Consider the following 21,891-nt stretch of genomic DNA (forward strand, 5'->3'; position numbering starts at 1 on the left):
ATCTTTAGAAAATTTTTAACAAAATTTGTACAAAATCTTTTAATCCTCTAGATCGCAAACAATGTACAACATCAAATTTGGCAACTAGATCTGGTTGTTCATACAACCATCCTCAAATTTGAAACAGCAATCTGAAACAGAAAACTGCTTTAGGTCAAATGGATTTTAATAACGTTCAAGCATGTATCTTTTTGGAGGTAAAGTAACGTTGTTGTTGTTGTGGTCTTCAGTCCTGAGACTGGTTTGATGCAGCTCTCCATGCTACTCTATCCTGTGCAAGCTTCTTCATCTCCCAGTACCTACTGCAACCTACATCCTTCTGAATCTGTTTAGTGTATTCATCTCTCGGTCTCCCTCTACCATTTTTACCCTCCACGCTGCCCTCCAATACTAAATTGGTGATCCCTTGATGTCTCAGAACATGTCCTACCAACCGATCCCTTCTTCTAGTCAAGTTGTGCCACAAACTTCTCTTCTCCCCAATCCTATTCAAACCTCCTCATTAGTTACGTGATCTACCCACCTTATCTTCAGCATTCTTCTGTAGCACCACATTTCGAAAGCTTCTATTCTCTTCTTGTCCAAACTAGTTATCGTCCATGTTTCACTTCCATACATGGCTACACTCCATACAAATACTTTCAGAAACGACTTCCTGACACTTAAATCTATACTCGATGTTAACAAATTTCTCTTCTTCAGAAACGATTTCCTTGCCATTGCCAGTCTACATTTTATATCCTCTCTACTTCCACCATCATCAGTTATTTTACTCCCTAAATAGCAAAACTCCTTTACTCCTTTAAGTGTCTCATTTCCTAATCTAATTCCCTCAGCATCACCCGATTTAATTTGACTACATTCCATTATCCTCGTTTTGCTTTTGTTGATGTTCATCTTATATCCTCCTTCCAAGACACTGTCCATTCCGTTCAACTGCTCTTCCAAGTCCTTTGCTGTCTCTGACAGAATTACAATGTCATCGGCGAACCTCAAAGTTTTTACATCTTCCCCATGAATTTTAATACCTACTACGAATTTTTCTTTTGTTTCCTTTACTGCTTGCTCAATATACGGATTGAATAACATCGGTGAGAGGCTACAACCCTGTCTCACTCCTTTCCCAACCACTGCTTCCCTTTCATGCCCCTCGACTCTTATAACTGCCATCTGATTTCTGTACAAATTGTAAATAGCCTTTCGCTCCCTGTATTTTATACCTGCCACCTTCAGAATTTGAAAGAGAGTATTTCAGTCAACATTGTCAAAAGCTTTCTCTAAGTCTACAAATGCTAGAAACCTAGGTTTGCCTTTTCTTAATCTTTCTTCTAAGATAAGTCGTAAGGTTAGTATTGTCTCACGTGTTCCAACATTTCTCCGGAATCCAAACTGATCTTCCCCGAGGTCCGCTTCTACAAGTTTTTCCATTCGTCTGTAAAGAATTCGCGTTAGTATTTTGCAGCTGTGACTTATTAAACTGATAGTTCGGTAATTTTCACATCTGTCAACACCTGCTTTCTTTGGGATTGGAATTATTATATTCTTCCTGAAGTCTGAGGGTATTTCGCCTGTCTCATACATCTTGCTCACCAGATGGTAGAGTTCTGTCATGACTGGCTCTCCCAAGACCATCAGTAGTTCTAATGGAATGTTGTCTACTCCCGGGGCGTTGTTTCTACTCAGGTCTTTCAGTGCTCTGTCAAACTCTTCACGCAGTATCTTATCTCCCATTTCGTCTTCATCTACATCCTCTTCCATTTCCATAATATTGTCCTCAAGTACATCGCCATTGTATAAACCCTCTATATACTCCTTCCACCTTTCTGCTTTCCCTTCTTTGCTTAGAACTGGGTTGCCATCTGAGCTCTTGATATTCATACAAGTGGTTCTCTTCTCTCCAAAGGTCTCTTTAATTTTCCTGTAGGCAGTATCTATCTTACCCCTAGTGAGACAAGCCTCTCCATCCTTACATTTGTCCTCTAGCCATCCCTGCTTAGCCATTTTGCACTTCCTGTCGATATCATTTTTGAGACGTTTGTATTCCTTTTTGCCTGCTTCATTTACTGCATTTTTATATTTTCTCCTTTCATCAATTAAATTCAATATTTCTTCTGTTACCCAAGGATTTCTATTAGCCCTCGCCTTTTTACCTACTTGATCGTCTGCTGCCTTCACTACTTCATCTCTCAGAGCTACCCATTCTTCTTCTACTGTATTTCTTTCCCCCATTCCTGTCAATTGTTCCCTTATGCTCTCCCTGAAACTCTCTACAACCTCTGGTTCTTTCAGTTTATCCAGGTCCAATCTCTTTCTTAAATTCCTATCTTTTTGCAGTTTCTTCAGTTTCAATCTGCAGTTCATAACCAATTGATTGTGGTCAGAATCCACATCTGCCCCTGGATATGTCTTACAATTTAAAACCTGGTACCTAAATCTCTGTCTTACCATTATATAATCTATCTGATACCTTTTAGTATCTCCAGGATTCTTCCAGGTATACAACCTTCTTTTATGATTCTTGAACCAAGTGTTAGCTATGATTAAGTTATGCTCTGTGCAAAATTCTACAAGGCGGCTTCCTCTTTCAATTCTTCCCTCCAACCCATATTCACCTACTATGTTTCCTTCTCTCCCCTTTCCTACTGACGAATTCCAGTCACCCATGACTATTAAATTTTCGTCTCCCTTCGCTACCTGAATAATTTCTTTTATCTCATCATACATTTCATCTGACATTCCACGCTCCGATCCGTAGAACGCCAGTTTTCTTTCTCCTGATAACGACGTCCTCCTGAGTAGTCCCCGCCCGGAGATCCGAATGGGGGACTATTTTACCTCCGGAATATTTTACCCAAGAGGACGCCATAAGGTAATGACATACCAAAGACATTGTGTCAACGTGTACAGTAAGATCAGACTGCGTCTTCTGTATATCTTGGTACTACGTAAAAAAGGGAAAGCAATTATCGGATGATCGTTAACCATAATCTCTTTTAAGGCATTGCTAAAATAGGGAAATAGTAAACATGAGAGACGTACCACTCTATTATAACAGATAACTTTAATAACTTACTTGCTATAGAGATAAAAATTTAATTATAAATAATGAAATTAATCAGCATAAATGACTTAAGTTGTGGTAAGCAGAGCATAGATAAGTAAAGAAACATACCGCGCTTATTGATCTTACGCTTGAGTATAAACTTTGAATACGTTGTGTAACGATGAAATATAAAAAATTTATAGTCGAGTGCAATTTTAATGAGTGTGGTAATCTTCTTTCTTTGTTATTATTCCTGTGCTCTGACTATCACACATTATAACTAGTATGGTGATTTATTTCGTTATTTGTAATGAAATTACTTGTTTCTTTTATCCCTATAGGTTTAGAATCATTCTTTTCAACATCTCATTAGTACACTCAACACATTAACCCTTCGGTGGGCGCGGCTTTCGTACTTCCATGAGTGGGCGCGTTGCGGCTTTTGCACAGCAATTAGTTTTACGTTTTTAACCTAAGGAAAAATAATCATCCCATCAGTAATACATAGGTAAAATGTGTCAATTTATTTTTCCGTAATTTCAGCACTTGCTTTTGGACCTGGCAAAACTTGTAGGATGTGCTTGGCCTTGGTTTTAGGAGAAGAAGGAAGCGGTTCACTTATCCAAATAGTTTTTTTTATCTTTTCCTACGTAAAATCGGTATTCCTCTGTCTGTTAACTCCCCTCTTCAACCAGGTGGTCATCTGTTTCCTCTGTTGATTGTTCGGAGTCACTGCTGTGGTTTTCTTCTTCAATAACTTCCTCTTCCGACTCAGATTCACATGAATCTGACAACTCTTGTAATTCTTCTTCTGACAATACTCGCAGTACTTTCTCATAGTCTTCACGACGTGCAATTAGATGGTGCCTGTCAAATGCCTTCTTTTTCGCCATTTCCACGCTTTTATGAGATCTAATGAAACACATGTTTTTGTAAAAGTAATATATTGTGGCAAATCAATATCCAAGACTGTAAAAATCAATGAAAATTTCATAAGGGAACTTTCATTCGATTCGAATATTCATTATATGCTAATATAAAAGAAAGAGTGCATTGAGGCGAAAGAAAAACACAAGTATAGAAAATACTCACAGCACAAGGCGCGTAGCGGCAAACACACCGCAAACGCAACACTCAAGTTTCAAACAACAATAGCGGCCAAACTGCTGAAAGCATGAATAGCGAAAATATAGTAAGTGGTGACATCCGTTGAGAACAACAAATACGTATGTGGACGTGGACGCAACTGTACCGCTATCTGTGATACTAACAGAAAACTAAATCTTGCGGCTATCTGCCGCAGGCGCGCCCACCGAAGGGTTAATGAAGATGTATCTTACATGAGAATTGTTTGTCTTTAGTAGTTGTTACTTGCCTACTTCGGTAACTCCGTAAAATTTGTTGTGGTTCACATTCATCTGATGGCTGATTTTCCTTCCTTCCGTGGAGGCAAGCAATGCAAATGTTACAGTGTAGCTTTACTGTATATATTGACACTATGCCTTTACCACGATAGACCTGAGCATGGTTGTGTGAACAGCCGAAACTAGTTATAAAATTTAATTTTGTCCATTTTTTACGATCCAGACAGTTAAAAGACTGTGTATAAAAATTGTTCTTAATAATTTTCTCGTAATACTTACGATCGTTTTCCTCATTTTATGATAATTTCAGGTATTAGTAATTGTAATCTTACTGAAATTGTTAGTAACAAGTCTCCTATTAGATCGTTACTTTTTCCATTGATTATTGGTAACTTATTTCATGGCGATCACTGGGAGTGTATTTGTCTCTCAAACACATATCACATCTGTTTTTGCTTACTTACCGTCCTGCAGATTTATGAGTTCTAAGCACGCCGATGGAAAACGTTTTCACGAACCACGGTTGGTCGTTAAAACAGTAAACGATATTCCTTAGATATTTCCTGGGATAAATTCATCACCATGCCTTCTGGAATGAACACCTGATTCTTGTATCGCTAACTACACTGCCGGAAAAATTCGTTCACCCATTTAGAGGTTCCCAATTGACTCAAGATCTATTGTTGCAACAGGACATATGGAGTACATGAAATGATTACATTTACAGATCAACAGCACAAGCGGTTCTGAGGTACCAAGTATCGACCCGTGTTAGTACGTGACATAGCCTCCACAGGAGGCAATGCAGACGCTTCTAACAACCCTACCACGACAAAGGTCAAAATTTTAATAACGATTGTGGTGTGCCTCACGCTGCTAAATACTGCATTATCGGGCAACAACAGTCATATTATGTGGCAGGTGTCATTAGAGCACAGTTAATAGTCATTTCATGTAATAATAAAAAAACTAGGCACTCATCTTTTTGTGTTTCCCACGCTGGTCTAGTCGTAAAATCATGGCTCAATCGTTGAAAATCTGGGTGGTTATGATTCCAAGCTCGGATGCAAAGAGGCCTAGGTTTTATTCTGCTATATTCAAAAGTTTTGTAGATGCGCTTCTCAAACCATTCTTGGAGATTACACTTTTGTTGAAAACATGTTCCTCACATTTTATTAGCCAACTACAATACGCATCTTTCCAACATGACGTCCAAGACTTAACTTTCTCAAGGTCCGACTCTCTAACAACTTAAAAACTAACTAACTATCGCTTACGCGCCCAAAAATCAGAGTTACAAGTAGGTCAAAGATCATAGTGACAAGAGAAAGAGTACACATAAGAGTAATATCATTGCAATATAAACATATCGATGTATCAAAAGTGAAATCAAATCTGAATGTTGTCTCAGAAATATGTTAAGTAGTTAACAGAAATACAGTGGAATATTACTGGTATAGAGAGGTTCAGGTGAGGTACCATAATGGTTACGTAATTCAAGTACCATTACAAGCTGACTTTGCCATCCAGTCGATCGTAGATGTGGCGAATGCTGTCCTGAGATACCTTATTCCACGCCTACTACGCCTGTTCACGTAATTCTATAAGTATCGTTGGTTGACGAGTCGCACGACTCACTTCTCGTCCCATCATATCCCACGCGTGCTCGATTGTAAACAAGTCCGGAGTTCGTTCTGGCCAAGGAAGTTGCTGCACATCTTGCAGAGCACATTGAGTTTCACAGGAATTGTGTGGGCGAGCATTATTCTATTGGAATAACGGGTCTAACAACACTCTGTAACGGCCGAGCGCTGGTTAGCGTCCCCTCCAGAAACAACAAATGAGAACGAGAGTTGTAGCTTATCGTACCATGGACCATGAGACCTGGGGTGGGGCCAGCGTGGCTTTGACGAACGCTTTCTACGATGCAGTGCTCACATACGAGGGGCGTTTGATAAGTCCGTACAAAAATTAAAACTACTTACGTGTTTGGGGTAAATCTTTTTTAGTTTTTCGATATAGTCTCCTTTTAGACTTACATACTTCGTCCAACGCTGTTCTAATTTGTTGACCCCTTCCGAATAATAAAAATTGTCCAAGTCTGCGAAATAGCTATTAGTTACTGCAATCACCTCCTCGTTTGAATAAAATCTTTGTCCCGTCAGCTATATCTTCAAATTGAGGAACAAACAGTAGTCCGAGGGAGCTAAGTCTGGAGAATAGGGGGGGGTGGGTGGTGGGGGTTCCTATTTCCATTAATTTTCCGACAACAACTGCTGAGGTGCGAGCTGGTACAATGTCGTGATGGGAAAGGACTTTTTTGCGGTGCAGTCGCCGGCGTTTTTCTTGCAGCTCAGTTTTCAAACGGTCCTATAACGATGAATAATATGCACTTGTAATAATTTTACCCTTTTCCAGAAAGTCGATGAGGATTATCCCTTGCGAATCCCAGGAGACAGTCACCATAACCTTTCCGGCCGAAGGAATGGTCTTAGCCCTTTTTGGTGCAGATTCTCCCTTGGTAACCCATTATGTAGATCGTTCTTTGGTCTTAGGAGTACGAGGAGCGTTTGATAAGTCCGTCCAAAGAACGAGAGATGGCACCACCGGCGCGTATCGAGGTCATGTTTAGTTAGTAGCATCTTTGGAAAGAACGCACACCAAGTTTCAGCCATATTGATCTATTTCCCTGTGTTTGGAATTCGTGTGAATCAAGGAAGTCGAGTGATCGTCAAAAAATGGACGAAAAAGAGTTTCGTGTGATGATTAAACATTACTTTATGAAAAGTAAAACGCCTGCACCTTCGAACAGAACAGTTTATCAGTGGTTTCAAAATTTTCGGAGTGGCCATGATAAAATCCATGACATGGTGATGGATTAGAGAAGAGTTAAGGTGCGTGAGATTGCTAGTGCTGTGGGCATCTTGAAGAATGAGTCATAATATTTTGCTTAAATATCTGGACATGAGAAAGCTATCCGCTAGATGGGTTCTGCGATTGCACACGCTTCACCAAAAACGGAGTCGTGTGAAGTGTTGCAAGGATGGCTTGTAGCTGTTCAGGAAGAATCTGCAAGACTTTAAGCGTCGTTTCGTCACTGTGGATGAAACATGGATACATTACTATACTCGTAAGCTCTCTTATCTTCTCTGTGATAGCATTACGATCTGCCATTGCTGCCCTTAACAATACAACGATCGCGGCGGGCGTCTGCGCTGCATGGACGTCCAAAACTTCGTCTACACTAGTGAGAATGTTCACGTGACCACTGATACCAGCATCGTTGCACAATTGACGCAGCACGTCGAACCTGTGTGGCAGTTCTCCGTAAGATCCTCCCGCCACAAGAAAGGCCAGAATCTGAACCCCTTCAAACTCTCCCAAATAGAGATGGTGCCCCTCCACGCCCGCACCAACATGGTGACCAAACCAAAAGTTATACTGTCACCTCCGTCAACATGTGAGTTATCTAATAGGTGGATCACAGGATGCTGGGCTGTGATGTTATCCGTGCGTCTGGGTAAGACTATGCATTAACACGGTCCATCAAGTGACAGATAGTGGACAAAACGCGAATGAGGGTAGCAATTTGAAGAGCAGAGGGAAAAAACCGTCAAGGCCCGTGCCGTGGAAAAAAAACCTCTACGACTGTGGGATGGGTAGTATGAGCAGTAATGGCTTACTAGCTGCGATAGTTCATGCGAGGTTGGGTTTGTTAGTGTGGGTATCACGCATCATTACCGTGGCAGGCGATGGCAATGTATCCCGGTTTGCTGCAGCCGCTGCATTCCTGGAACAATCAGGATCGTTATATATTAGTGGGAGATCGGCCATAGATCATCTCACTGTGTGTGTGAGGGGGGGGGGGGCGGGGGGGGAGGGGGGGGTGTAGCGTGTCTGCCTGTGGTTTGCGTGGTACGGCTACCCTGCGTGGTGCCACTTATTCGGCAAGTGTGTTCCATTTGGATATCCAATAATGGTGGCTGATTAACAGGAGCTCACCTGTACCGCTGTGTTTGCGTGTACTTGGCCATAGATGTTAGTTGGCTGGAGGAAGCACGAGTGCGTCTCCATGACACGGTTGCATGTGTGCTTCACACGTTTGCACCACCTTGAGGCTTCTGGCTGTGAGCATTCCCTATAGGGCAGACACAGATGGCGCTCTGGTGGCTGTGAAACCGTTACCAGTACATCTACAATCCCCCAGTTGGCATATGCTGTCATCAGATCAAAGTCAACATCGTCCTTCCAGGTGTAATTTTTTTTCCGGCGGTGTATTTTGATAGATCTTACTTTGTCCCAGGAATCATCCACAATACGAACAAATGTTATACACTGCGCACATATCACTGTTGTTATGTGATTGCCGAAAGTTCACTATAAACAATGATATTCATTATATATGTGAGAGTGTGAGTACGCAGTGATTCACGACGGAACGACCGCTTAAAACTAATTAAAAAAAGGCAGCTGCCAGACAGATTGATTCGCAGAATCTTCAGAAAAGTTCAAAACCTCGGACGACATTTGAGTGTTGCTCGTCACTCCGCGATCCTTCCCATCTGTGTTGTTCGAGGAAACAGAGAAGACCCAAAGAAGAGAAGCGCATTTCGTCCCACAATCGTTTAATCAGGGCGAAAGCGTAAAGGAGATGCTCGGCTAACTCCAGGACAGAATCAGCAAGAGAGACACTCTGCATCACGGTGTGGTTTACCATTGAAATTCCGAGAACGAATATTTCTCGAAGAATCATCCAAAGTGTTGTTACTCCTTACGTATATTTCCGGAAGAAAATCTAGAGGGTACAATTACTAAGATTCGGGCTGAAATGGAGACGCAACCAACAAATGTTCCTTGCAGTAGACTATTGGTGTCTGGAGAGCGGGGAAGTGACAGTCTTCCGCAAAAGTGTCCTCCGCTACATCCCATAAAATGGGTTGCGGGGTACAGAAGTAGCAATAGACAAGCAAAGGTGGAGGACAGCAAGAAACAAGTAGAAAGACTGAAGACATAAAAAAAATTTTGCGCATAGCGTATCTGTCAGTAAAGCTCCTACCTTCCTTCCAGTAGTAAATAAAAAGCAAACTGCCGTGATTATATATTTTTATCCTCTTTGTGACAGTGTTTTTATTTCGAATGTAACTGGATAAATTTGAAATATAATCCGATTAATATTTGATAGAGCTTCACATTCTGCGGTGAAATATCCCAATGACATTTTATCGTGCCACGTAGTTTCCACAGCGTTCTACGTGTGACGCTTATTTGCCAAGACAAAGACTGATGGTTCGTACGACACCCCAACGCTAACAATCGGGAAGAAAGACACGGTATCTCTCATTGGCGGCAGTTGTTCTAGGTTAATCTTTGTTGACTAAGAGGAGACGTGCTGTTACAAATTGCAGCAAACAAAATTATGGGTAGCACTAAAAGAATCAGTTTTATCCCCCAATTTTTCCCGTTATCCCGATTCGCTGGCAATATCCGTTCGTTGTTCTGAGTTGGTTTACGTTTGCAGTTTCCTCGCAGATGTTAACAGCCCCACTCACGGCATTTGTCAGCACCCTGGCGCAAATTAAGCGAACAGAAACGTATCTGATGCTACCCGCGAGTATATGGGTGTGCTGAAGGTTTCAAAATCTGAACGAAAAGTACCATCCAGCTCTGATATGGACGACGGCAGTAGTAGCACTCGTTTGGACTTTTTAAGTAGTAACGTTTATTATTGTGACAAAAGAATAATAGCGTGTATCTTGCAGCTTTCACTCAGAAGTTTGGTTTAAGTTTCATCTCTGCGTAAATACCGTACCCTACTTCCACCTGCTCAGTGTAATCGAGGCTTAGTATAACTACAATTTTTGTCCCCCACACTTCGCTCCATTAGGAACGCGAGTGTCCTTTCATGCTGTATAAAGTTTTCTATCTACCTGTACTTCTTATCGTCACGTTGTACCGTAACGTTGCTTTTCTTCTATAAAGAACCTCATTTACAGCAGCTGTGCAGATATGGAGAGGCTTGCACAAGATAGACTAGCGTAGAGAGCTTGATAAACCATTCTTCAAACTAAAGATCACAACAACACCACATCCTCTTCATTAGTTATCCAATCTAGCCGTTTAATCTGGAATATTCTTCTATATCACCACATTTCAAAAACTTCTATTCTCTTCTTGTCTCTACTACCACATGACAGCGCTCCACTTCCCTGATTAGGTTGTTACTTTGCTATTTGCGTTCATCATTACTGCGACATATTGCTATGTTGCAGATCGAGTCAGCATTACGATGGTAGAAAATGATAAAAGGACTTACTGACTTATCTATTTGCACTCTCTCTCTCGCAAAACACACACACACACACACACACAAGACTGCGTACGCCATAGTACTGTGCATACAGAAATGCTTCTGTACAGTCGAAGGACATGAAGATGTGACTCCAATCTGCATTTGAAGTTAAATTTAATTCCTTACATCACTAGTCAGGTGGTCAGAAGTTTCTGTGGCTGAATAACACTAACTTTCTGTACCAGGCTGTTATTGAGTGTTGGATAGAGTAAATCATTTCTCTTTCTATACTACTGGCCATTAAATTTGCTACACAACGAAGATAACGTGCTGCAGACGCGAAATTTAACCGACAGGAAGAAGATGCTGTCATACGCAAATGATTAGCTTATCAGGGCATTCGCACAAGGTTGGCGCCGGTGGCGACGCCTAAAACGTGCTGTCATGAGGAAAGTTTCCAACCGATTTCTCATACACAAACAGCAGTTGACCGATGTTGCCTGGTGAAACGTTGTTGTGACGCCTCGTGTAAGGAGGAGAAATGCGTACCATCACGTTTCCGACTTTGACAAAGGTCGCATTGTAGCCTATGGCGATTGCGGTTTATCGTATCGCGACATTGCTGCTCGCGTTGGTCGAGATCCAATGACTGTTAGCAGAGTATGGAATCGGTGAGTTCAACAGATGGGGACGTTTGCAAGACAACAACCATCTGCACGAACTGTTCGACGACATTTGCAGCAGCATGGACTATCAGCTCGAAGACCATGGCTGCGGTTACCCTTGACGCTGCATCGCAGACAGGAGCGCCAGCGATGATGTACTCAACGACGAACCTGGGTGCACAAATGACAAAACGTCATTTTTTCGGATGAATCCAGGTTCTGTTTACAGCGTCATGTTGGTCGCATCCGTGTTTGGCGAAATCGCGGTGAACACACTTTGGAAGCGTGTATTCGTCATTGCCATACTGGCGTATCACCCGGCGTGATGGTATGCGGTGCCATTGGTTACACGTCTCGGTCACCTCTTGTTCGCATTGACAGCACTTTGAACAGTGGACGCTACATTTCAGATGTATTACGACTCGTGGCTCTACCCTTCATTCGATCCCTGCGAAACCCTACATTTCAGCAGGATAATGCACGACCGCGTCTTGCAGGTCCTGTACGGATCTTTCTGGATACAGAAAATGTTCGACTTCTGCCCTGGCCAACACATTCTCCAGATCTCTCACCAATTGAAAACGTCTGGTCACTGGTGGCCGAGCAACTGGCTCGTCACAATACGCCAATCACTACTCTTGATGAACTGTGGTATCGTGTTGAAGCTGCATGGGCAGCTGTAGCTGTAACTGCCATCCAAGCTCTGTTTCACTCAATGGCCAAGCGTATCAAGGCCGTTATTACGGCCAGAGGTGGTTGTTCTGGGTACTGATTTCTCAGGATTTATGCACCAAAATTGCGTGAAAATGTAATCACATGTCAGTTCTAGTATAATATATTTGTCCATTTAATATCCGTTTATCATCTGCATTTCTTCTTGGTGCAGCAATTTTAATGTCCAGTAGTGTAATATTACGCAGAACTCTGAAAAACTTGTGAACGAACTAGGTAAAGGAACATGATATTAACAACTACAGTGTAGCGCCAAGGAAACTGGTATAGGCATGCGTATTCAAATACGGATGTATGTAAACAGGCGAGAGGAGAGAACTCTTAATACACCCACGAAAATTATCGAACATGATCGTTTCGGTGTTCCATGTGTGGGAAGGCATAAAGTTAAGTGCGCGTACTAGCCTCTAAATCTTTGAACACGGTATACTTTTCGGTCAACGTTGCTCTGTATCCCCATGTGCGTCATTCAGGGCTGCTCTCGGTCCTGACATCATTTATTATGGATGGCAATGCGTGACCGCACAGAACAGTGCAGTTGGAGGAACTCATAGAACGTTCCGCCGACGTAAATCCCACAGAGCACGTGTGGGATGCGTTGGGGAGACGTATTGCACACGCACCAATGACCGTATAGCAACTGTCAACTTCACTGGTAGAGGAAACTAACGCCCTGCCGAAACGACTCCTCACCACACCTGTGGTCAACATGGATGCTGAAAGTGATGGGATACTCCCATTCTTGGATTTTATGGTTTACTCTGGGACATAGCGTTCACTGAATGCCGACGCACAGTAATCGATATCTGAGTGCTAAGAATTGTCATCCACTATACCAACGCAGTGGCGTCGTTAGGACTCTGGTACGCAGAGCATATACCATTTCCGACGCGGAAATGCGCATTTGATGACTGTTTTTAAGGAAAATGGATATTCTGAGAAGCGGATTAGTCGGTCTATGGAGTTTGGACCATCACCGGAGATGCATGAAGAGAAGTATAGATCGGTGGCCTTTATTCCTTATGCTGGGGGCATATTGTTTAAGATTGGAAGAATTTTAGGGAGTTTTAACATTGAGATTGTGTTCCGTCCACCTTTCAAGATTAGGACAAAAAATGGTTCAAATGGCTCTGAGCACTATGGGACGTAACATCTGAGGTCATCAGTCCGCCAGAACTTAGGACTACTTAAACCTAACTAACCTAAGGACATCACACTTACCGATGCCCGAGGCAGGATTCGAACCTGCGACCGTAGCAGCAGTGGGGTTCCGGACTGAAGCGCCTAGAACCGCTCGGCCCCGCAACCGGCAAGATTAGGACACTACTCGGTTCTGTGAACAATGATTTGGGGCTTAGGAAGCCTGGTATACATAAAATTTCGCGCTAATGTGGGAAGCCTTACATAGGCCGTTAGATTCGCACAGTTCATGACAGGTGTGTGGAACAGAGCCGTCATACGAGGCTACAACAGCCGGAAAAATCGGCAGTAGTAGAACATTGCTTAAACGAGGGACACGGTACGACATTTGACGAAACTGTGATAGTCGCCAACACTTCTGGTTTTTGGAACAGTGTTTATAAAGAAGCAATGCAAATTAGGTTGTCAGATAATCTGATTAATAGAGACAATGGGTTTCCTCTTAGCAAGACGTTGAACCGTGTACTATACCGCATCAAAATTGAATGCTCTTCGGTGCGGCCAGTCCGAGTGTTTGAAAATCGACTCTGAGTACGACATATCGTTACCGCCGGTGTTCTACTACGATAGGCGCCATCTGCCCAGTCTTGGAGGGCAGCAATTGTGATGGGCGGAGCATGCGACGTGTACGGTAAGGAAGCCTTTATACACTCATGCTCATAAATTAAGGATAATGCTGATACGTGGTGAAACAATGCCCTGGTGGGCGGTTTGCGGGTTTAAATCACCTCGGGGTATGGCCATGGGGTGCATTTGACCTGCTGACGTCTCACGGTGGCGCTGCCAGCAGTCCACATACGCAGAGGTGTGTTGGTGCATGTCAGAGTACGGTGCAGCGAGTAAGTGTGCAGAGGTTTAAGACGTGCTGATAGTGACTGTGTGTTGAAAATGGCTCAAACAACACATACTGATGACGTTGTGAGGGGTAGAATATTAGGGCGACTGGAGGCTGGTCAAACACAGGTCATAGCAGGGGCCAAAAAGTGTGATCCCAAGACTATGGCAACGATTCCAGCAGACAGGAAACGTGTTCAGGCGCTACAGTACGGGACGTCTACAGTGTACAACACCACGAGAAGACCGATCTCATCATCAGTGCCCCCAGACGGCCACGGAGAACTGCAGGTAGCCTTGCTCGGGTCCTTACCGCAGCCACTGGAACAGTTGTCTCCAGGCACAGTCTACAGACGACTGAATAGGCCGGCCGGAGTGACCGAGCGGTTCTAGGCGCTTCAGTCCGGAACCGCGCTGCTGCTACGGTCGCAGGTTCGAATCCTGCCTAGGGCATGGATGTGTGTGATGTCCTTAGGTTAGTTAGGTTTAAGTAGTTCTACATTCTAGGGGACTGATGACCTCAGCTGTTAAGTCCCATAGTGCTCATAGCCATTTGAACCATTTTTGAACGACTGAATAGACATGGTTTATTCACCCGGAGACCTGGTCACAGGAGAGCCCTTAAAGCCTAGTGTCAGGAACACACTACATGGTCATTGGAACAGTAGTCCTAGGTTATGTTCACGGACGTGTCCAGGTATAGTCTGAACAGTGATTCTCACCGGGTTTTTATCTGGCGTGAACCAGGAACCAGATACCTACCCCTTAATTTCCTTGAAAGGGGCCTGTATGGAGGTCGTGGTTTGATGGTGTGGGGTGGGATTATGATTGGTGCACGAACACCCCTACATGTCTTTGACAGAGGAACTGTAACAGGTCAGGTGTATAGGGACGCCATTTTGCACCAGTGTGTTCGCCTTTTCAGGGGTGCAGTGCGTCCCACCTTCCTCCTGATGGATGATAATGACCCCACCAAGCTGCCATTGTGGAGCAGTACCTTGAAACAGCAGGTATCAGGCAATTGAGTGACCTGCCTATTCTCCAGACCTAAACCCCATCGAGCACGTCTGGGATGCTCTCGGTCGACGTATCGCTGCACGTCTTCAAACCCCTACGACACGTCAGGAGCTCCGACAGGCACTGGTGCAAGAATGGGACGCTATACCCCAGCATCTGCTCGACCACCTGATCCAGAGTATGCCAACCCGTTGTGCGGCCTTTGTACGTGTGCATGGTGGTCATACCCCATATTGATGTAGGGGTACATGCGCAGCAAACAGTGGTGTTTTGTAGCACATGTGTTTCGGGACGGTTTTCTCAACTTATCACCAATACCGTGTACTTACAGATCTGTGTCGTGTGTGTTCCCTATGTGCCTATGCTATTAGCGCCAGTTTTGTGTAGTGCTACGTTGCGTGGCACCACGTTCTGCAATTATCCTTAATTTATGAGCATGAGTGTAGAACGTCGACTTACAGCCTTGGCATCGGTTCTCAGCGGGACTCAGCAGCAGAAGCAGCGTTCTCCTGAAGATAGCGAAGACTTGTATCGCCGAAATAATGAATCAAGTTAATTTTAGGATCCGGCAGCAAACCTGAAGAGAGTTTCAAGGTGGAAACACGGAAACACGTTGCAGAGCATGTACTGCTGTCCGTGGTAATTACACATGCTATTAGGAACCATTTCCCACAGTCTCTAATCTTCAAGGGACCGTCACGAGTGACTTCAGTGTAATTATTATCTTTGAATAAACGTTTAAATTCTGTACGTCTCATTGCGTGTTTCTTCCAGTTACCTGCTGTACTGCACTATACAACAGCACTGGTTTCTATGTGTTGCCCAAGTTTCTTCGAGATATGTTACTTGACAGTGATACATCATGCGAAAGTTACTTTCGTTCTACAGTTTTACACACCACTGAATTTATACACTGATGGAAAAACAAATTCATCACCAAGAAGGAATTTTGCGACATAAACGAATGTTGGTAGGGCTGTTCCTACATCTGGAAGATGATGTCTGTTCAAATTTCGCACCAGTCATGAAAAAGTGGCATAGATAGCGTCATTATGAGGATGCAAATCATGATTGCTTTAAATACACGGTGAAACGCTTTGAGCGATAATTACCTTCAAGACAAGGTGTGGTGAGTTGATGTTAGTCAAGAATGCCTTTAAGGCGACAAACACGCCATTATCAACACCTCACTGAGTTTGAACGATTTCGTGTAATAGGGCCCTAGAAGCTGGATGTTCCTTCTGCGATATTACAGAAAGACATGAAAGGAATGTAGCCACTACTGATGATTTATGGAACAATGGTCACGGGAATGTACGGTCGAAAGAAGACCGGGGTCCGGACGGCCAGATGTCACTACGAAGTAGGAAGACGATAGCGTTCGGCGTATGGCTCTGGAACATCGTACTGCATCTGCAGCAGACATTCGAGCAGCAGTTGGCATTACAGTGACACAGCGAACTGTTACAAATCCGTTACTTCAGAAATATCTCAGAGCCAGATGCCCTGTAGCAAGCATTCCATTAACCCCAAACCACTGCCATTGCCGGCTTCAGTGGAGTCAAGCGAGAGCTCAGTGGAGAGCAGGATTGTAGTGTTGGCAGAAGAGCCACACCGTGTTGCTAGAGGAGGCCGAAATGCATGCTTTTAAGCTCACGCAGATTGGCGTGAGGTCTGGAACAGTTAAAGGATTTGAGTCTAGCAAATAAAGTACGTAGCTGTTGGAATACTTAACTTTAATCCACAATTGGTGTACATCTCTCGTTACTGTACAAGCTTCACAATATTAATTATCAAATGCTATGGCGCCTTGCTAGGTCGTAGCAAATGACGTAGCTGAAGGCTATGCTAACTATCGTCTCGGCAAATGAGAGCGTAATTGTCAGTGATCCATCTGTGGCAAACTCTGCTGTACAACTGGGGCGAGTGCTAGTAAGTCTCTGTAGACCTGCCGTGTGGTGGCGCTCGGTCTGCAATCACTGACAGTGGCGACACGCGGGTCCGACGTATACTAACGGACCGCGGCCGATTTAAAGACTACCACCTAGCAAGTGTGGTGTCTGGCGGTGACACCACAAGGATAGAGGTCTGTTGTGTTTCTTGACGAAAGCTGGCTCTGCCTCGGTGCCAGTAATGGCAGTTTCCTAGAAGTAGGCCAGTTGAGGGCCTGCAACCAGCTTGTCTGCGTGCTAGACACACAAGTACTAAACCAGTATTATGGTGTGGGGTGTGATTTCGTATGACGGTAGGAACACCTACGTGTTTATCCCACGCAGCCTGACTGAAAATCTGTTCATCAGTCTGTTGGTTCGACCTGCTGAGCTGCCTTTCATGAACAGCATTACACGCGGTGTTTTCAAACAGGATAAAGCTCTCCCACATGCCGTTATTGTAATCCACAGGCTGTCGACATCTTGCCTTGGTCCGCTCGATCACCAGGTCTGTCTCAAAATGGTTCAAATGGCTCTGAGCACTATGGGACTCACCTGCTGTGGTCATAAGTCCCCTAGAACTTAGAACTACTTAAACCTAACTAACCTAAGGACATCACACACATCCATGCCCGAGGCAGGATTCGAACCTGCGACCGTAGCGGAGGTCTGTCTCAATCGAGCATATGCAGGACATCATCGAACGAATACTCGAGCCTCATCCAGAACAAGCATTAACCGCCCCTGTATTGACCGGCTAACTGCAACAGGCTTGGAAATGCATCCAATAAACTGACATCCGGCAACTGTACAACACATCGCATGCACTTTTGCATTCTTGCTTTCAACATTCTGGCGGTTACGCCAGTTATTAATGTACCAGCATTTCACATTTGCAGCTGTTTATCTCATGCTCACGCTAACCTGTGATCTTGAAATGTTAATCACTTCAATGTGTTACCTAGATAAATGTGATCCAGAAATTTCATTACTCTACGTCAATTATATTTTTGATTGTGTGATATTTTCCCCGTCAGTCTATATGTGACAGTTTTCTCAAACTATGATTGAACGTTGACTGCTAACTTGACAAGGGAACAAATATATACTGTGAGTGTACCATCAGTATGCCCAACTGTTTGAAGAGTTCTGTAAGGGAGGTCCTGGTGTGGACACCACATGTTATCCTTATTACACGGTTCAGCACAACAAATACTTTTCTTCCTCAGTGGGGAGCTTTCCAAGAATATGATGGAATAAGACATTAGCAAATAGAAACAGGGAAAGTAAATCAACTTTTTAAAGTTTTCATCTGCAAAACTCGGTGTTACATGTAATGCGAAGTTGCTGAACTTCGTTTAACAAGATCTACACACGACTTCCAATCCCGTTTCTTATCATCATAAACAAATAAGAATTTAGGATACTCTATTTCGTGTACTTATTTACCGTTATGCATAATTTCTAATGCTACAGTCAGATCTCGTGCAGTATGGTGAACTCCACGTATTGCTTTTTATTTAAATTCAGTGACAGTCAATTTGCCGTTTCAAGACAATATTTTGTTACCAATTGTTAAAGGTATTCTATTAGGATAGATAACACTACATGAATTTTCAACAAATTCTTGCCTTTTGGATATATGACGGAAGATCTTATACATAGAACAAGAACAAGAGTGGACCCAATATCGATCCCTGTGAGCTGAGATGTAGAGACTGTTTTCCATTCCGAAGATACTGATTCTTTGTGTACTCTGCTTGAGTTTGTTTATGCAACACTCTACATCCTTTTAGTTACACTGCGTCATCAAAAGTATTCGGTCACCCCAAAAAAACATGTTTTTCATATTAGGTGCATTGTGCTGCCACCTACTGCCAGGTACTCCGTATCAGCGACCGCTGTAGTCATTAGACATCGTGAGAGAGCAGAATCGGGTGCTCCGCGGAACTCACGGACTTCGAACGTAGTCAGGTGTTGGGGTGGCACTTGTGTTATACGTCTGTACGCGAGATTTCCACACACCTAAACATCCCTAGGTTCACTGTTTCCGATGTGAGAGTGAAATGAAAACGTGAAGGGACTCGTACAGCACGAGAGCGTACAGGCCGACCTAGTCTGTTGACTGAAAGAGACCGCCGACTGTTGAAGAGGGTCGTAATTTGTAATAAGCAGACATCTATCCAGACCATCACACAAGAATTCCAAACTGCATCAAGATCCACTGCAAGTACTATTACAGTTAGGTGGAAGGTGAGAAAGCTTGGATTTCATAGTCAAGGAGCTGCTCATAAGCCACACATCACGCCGGTAAATGCCAAACGATGCCTCGCTTGGTGTAAGGAGCGTAAAGATTGGACGATTGAACAGTGGGAAAACGTTGTGTGGAGTAACAAATCACGGTACATAATGTGGCGATCCGATGGCAGGTTGTGGGTATGCTGAATGCCCGGTGGACGTCATCTGTCAGCGTGTATAGTGCCAACAGTAAAATTCGGAGGCGGTGGTGTCATGGTATGGTCGTGTTTTCATGGAAGGGGCTTGCACCCGTTGTTGTTTTTCGTGGCACTGTCACAGAACAGGCCTACATTGTTGTTTTAAGCATCTTCTTCTTGGAGAGCAATTCGGGGATGGCGACTGCATCTTTCAACACGGTCGAGCTTATGTTCATAATCCACAGCCTGTGGAGTTACACGACAGTAACATCCCTGTAATGGACAGGCTTGCACGAAGCTCTAACCTGAATCCTATAGAATACCTTTGGGATGTTTTGAAAAGCCGTCTTCGTGCCAGGCCTCACCGACCGACATCGATACCTCTCTCAGTGCCACAGTCCGTGAAGAATGGGCTGCCATTCTCCAAGAAACCTTCCAGCACGTGTTTGATCGTATGCCAGCGAGAGTGTAAACTGTCATCAAGGCTATGTGTGGGCCAACACTATGTTGAATTCCAGCATTAACGACGGAGGGCGCAACGAACTTGTAAGTCATTTTCAGCCAGGTGTTCGGATTCTTTTGATCACATAGAATACATAGATGAAACCTACATTTCAGCAAAATTTCTGACACCGTAATATTTGAGCTTCTTTAGAAGAATTATGTGAACTGCACCATCAGATTCTTTTGGGAAGTCGCAGAAAATACCTGTTGGAAATATTTTTTTACTTAAATTTTGTATACTCTGCTTCGTGAAATGAAAAATAATATGTTCTGTTGAGTGTTCTTTTTGAAATCCAAACGGGCATTTACCTATTACCTTATTATGAGAGAGGTCTGATACGGGACGAGTACGGTATACACAATACTTCCAGTAACTTAGAGAAAGAGATACATAAAAAGTAGTGTATGACATCTGTGACTGCAAATATTCTTTATGTGTGAAAACATAATTTCAGTGCTTTAGCTGAGATACTATCAACTCCATTAGAGCTTTTGGTTTTGGAGGAGTTAACTACATTGTTAGTTTCTTCACCAGATAATGAATCAATTGTGATTTAGTTTTATGTATGTGACGTTACTGCAGCATATATTCTATTGCTTTGTCCCTTGAACCGTCCACGTCAATCCTCTGACGTACTTGAAAAACGTAATTCTTAACTAAGCTCGCTACCAGACTGGTGTCATTTATTATTTGGATATTTTCTTTAATATCAATATCCTTACATTTGATAACAGATTTCTGAATTCATCTTTTCATTGTTGTTCATATAGATTTAATTTTACTATCGCAATTATCGATTTCATGAACTTTACAAAGGTTTTTTGATTCTTGAATCACTTTCCTTAAGAGAGCATAGCATTTATTTGTAATACGAAATGAGTTCTACTCCTCTGATTGTCCTAGCCCTGTCAAAAATTTCCTTTCCCTTGAACGTGGTATTTTAATACCTTATTTAATACAGAGCATTTTACGTCCATCAGTCATCCTCCTGCGTGGTTTCTTATTCATTAGTTACTCTGTTTTCTATTATGTAAATCATCGTGTGACTAGTCGTACCTCATAGTCAGAGAGACACATCACTACTGAATGAGCATTTACTTTACTGATTAAGTATTCACTTGCAAAAATGATGTCTGTAATGTACTGCTTTGTTGTGTAATTGTGATAGGAAAATTGACAATGTAAATAATGTTATAAGTGATAAATAACATTTCACAAATCAAGTTATAGCCGTGTTTGTGTTTTACAGTCTCTGCGTAGTTCGACACAAATGTAATTAAGACACGCAGATATATCTGAAGGAACACACAGTGCCGGTGATTTGTCCAGACCCATGTTGACTGTCTGCAGGTGTAATGCGCAGTGATGCTTGTGTTTCGGCCCTTTGTCGCCTAATCGCAAGTCATGACACTAACACTGAAAAACAAAGCAAATCCTGCAGCGTCCAGTCTGAACACCACTCCTGGTAAGCTGGGTGCCCATAAGTAATTAGTTTTCCGTCTACACTGGGGCAACTAGCGAGAATTTAATTGTAACCACCCTGTAATACTATCCACTTGTGTAATCAAAAACCACCACCTTTTAATAAATTAATGTTTCTTGGTTTCTTTGCTTTTGCCAACAGACAGTGCCATAGGTTACCCGAAAGTCATACATACAATACATGCATTCCTTGTTAAAAGATATAAATTCACCTGCCGGTCGGAGTGGCCGAGCGGTTCTAGGCGCTACAGTCTGGAAATGCGTAATCGCTACGGTCACAGGTTCGAATCCTGCCTCGGGCATGGATGTGTGTTATGTCCTTAGGTTAGTTAGGTTTAAGTAGTTCTAAGTTCTAGGGGACTGATGACCTCAGAAGTTAAGTCCCACAGTGCTC

Source organism: Schistocerca piceifrons, chromosome 2, assembly GCF_021461385.2.
Source record: "Schistocerca piceifrons isolate TAMUIC-IGC-003096 chromosome 2, iqSchPice1.1, whole genome shotgun sequence".
Lineage (NCBI taxonomy): Eukaryota > Metazoa > Arthropoda > Insecta > Orthoptera > Acrididae > Schistocerca > Schistocerca piceifrons.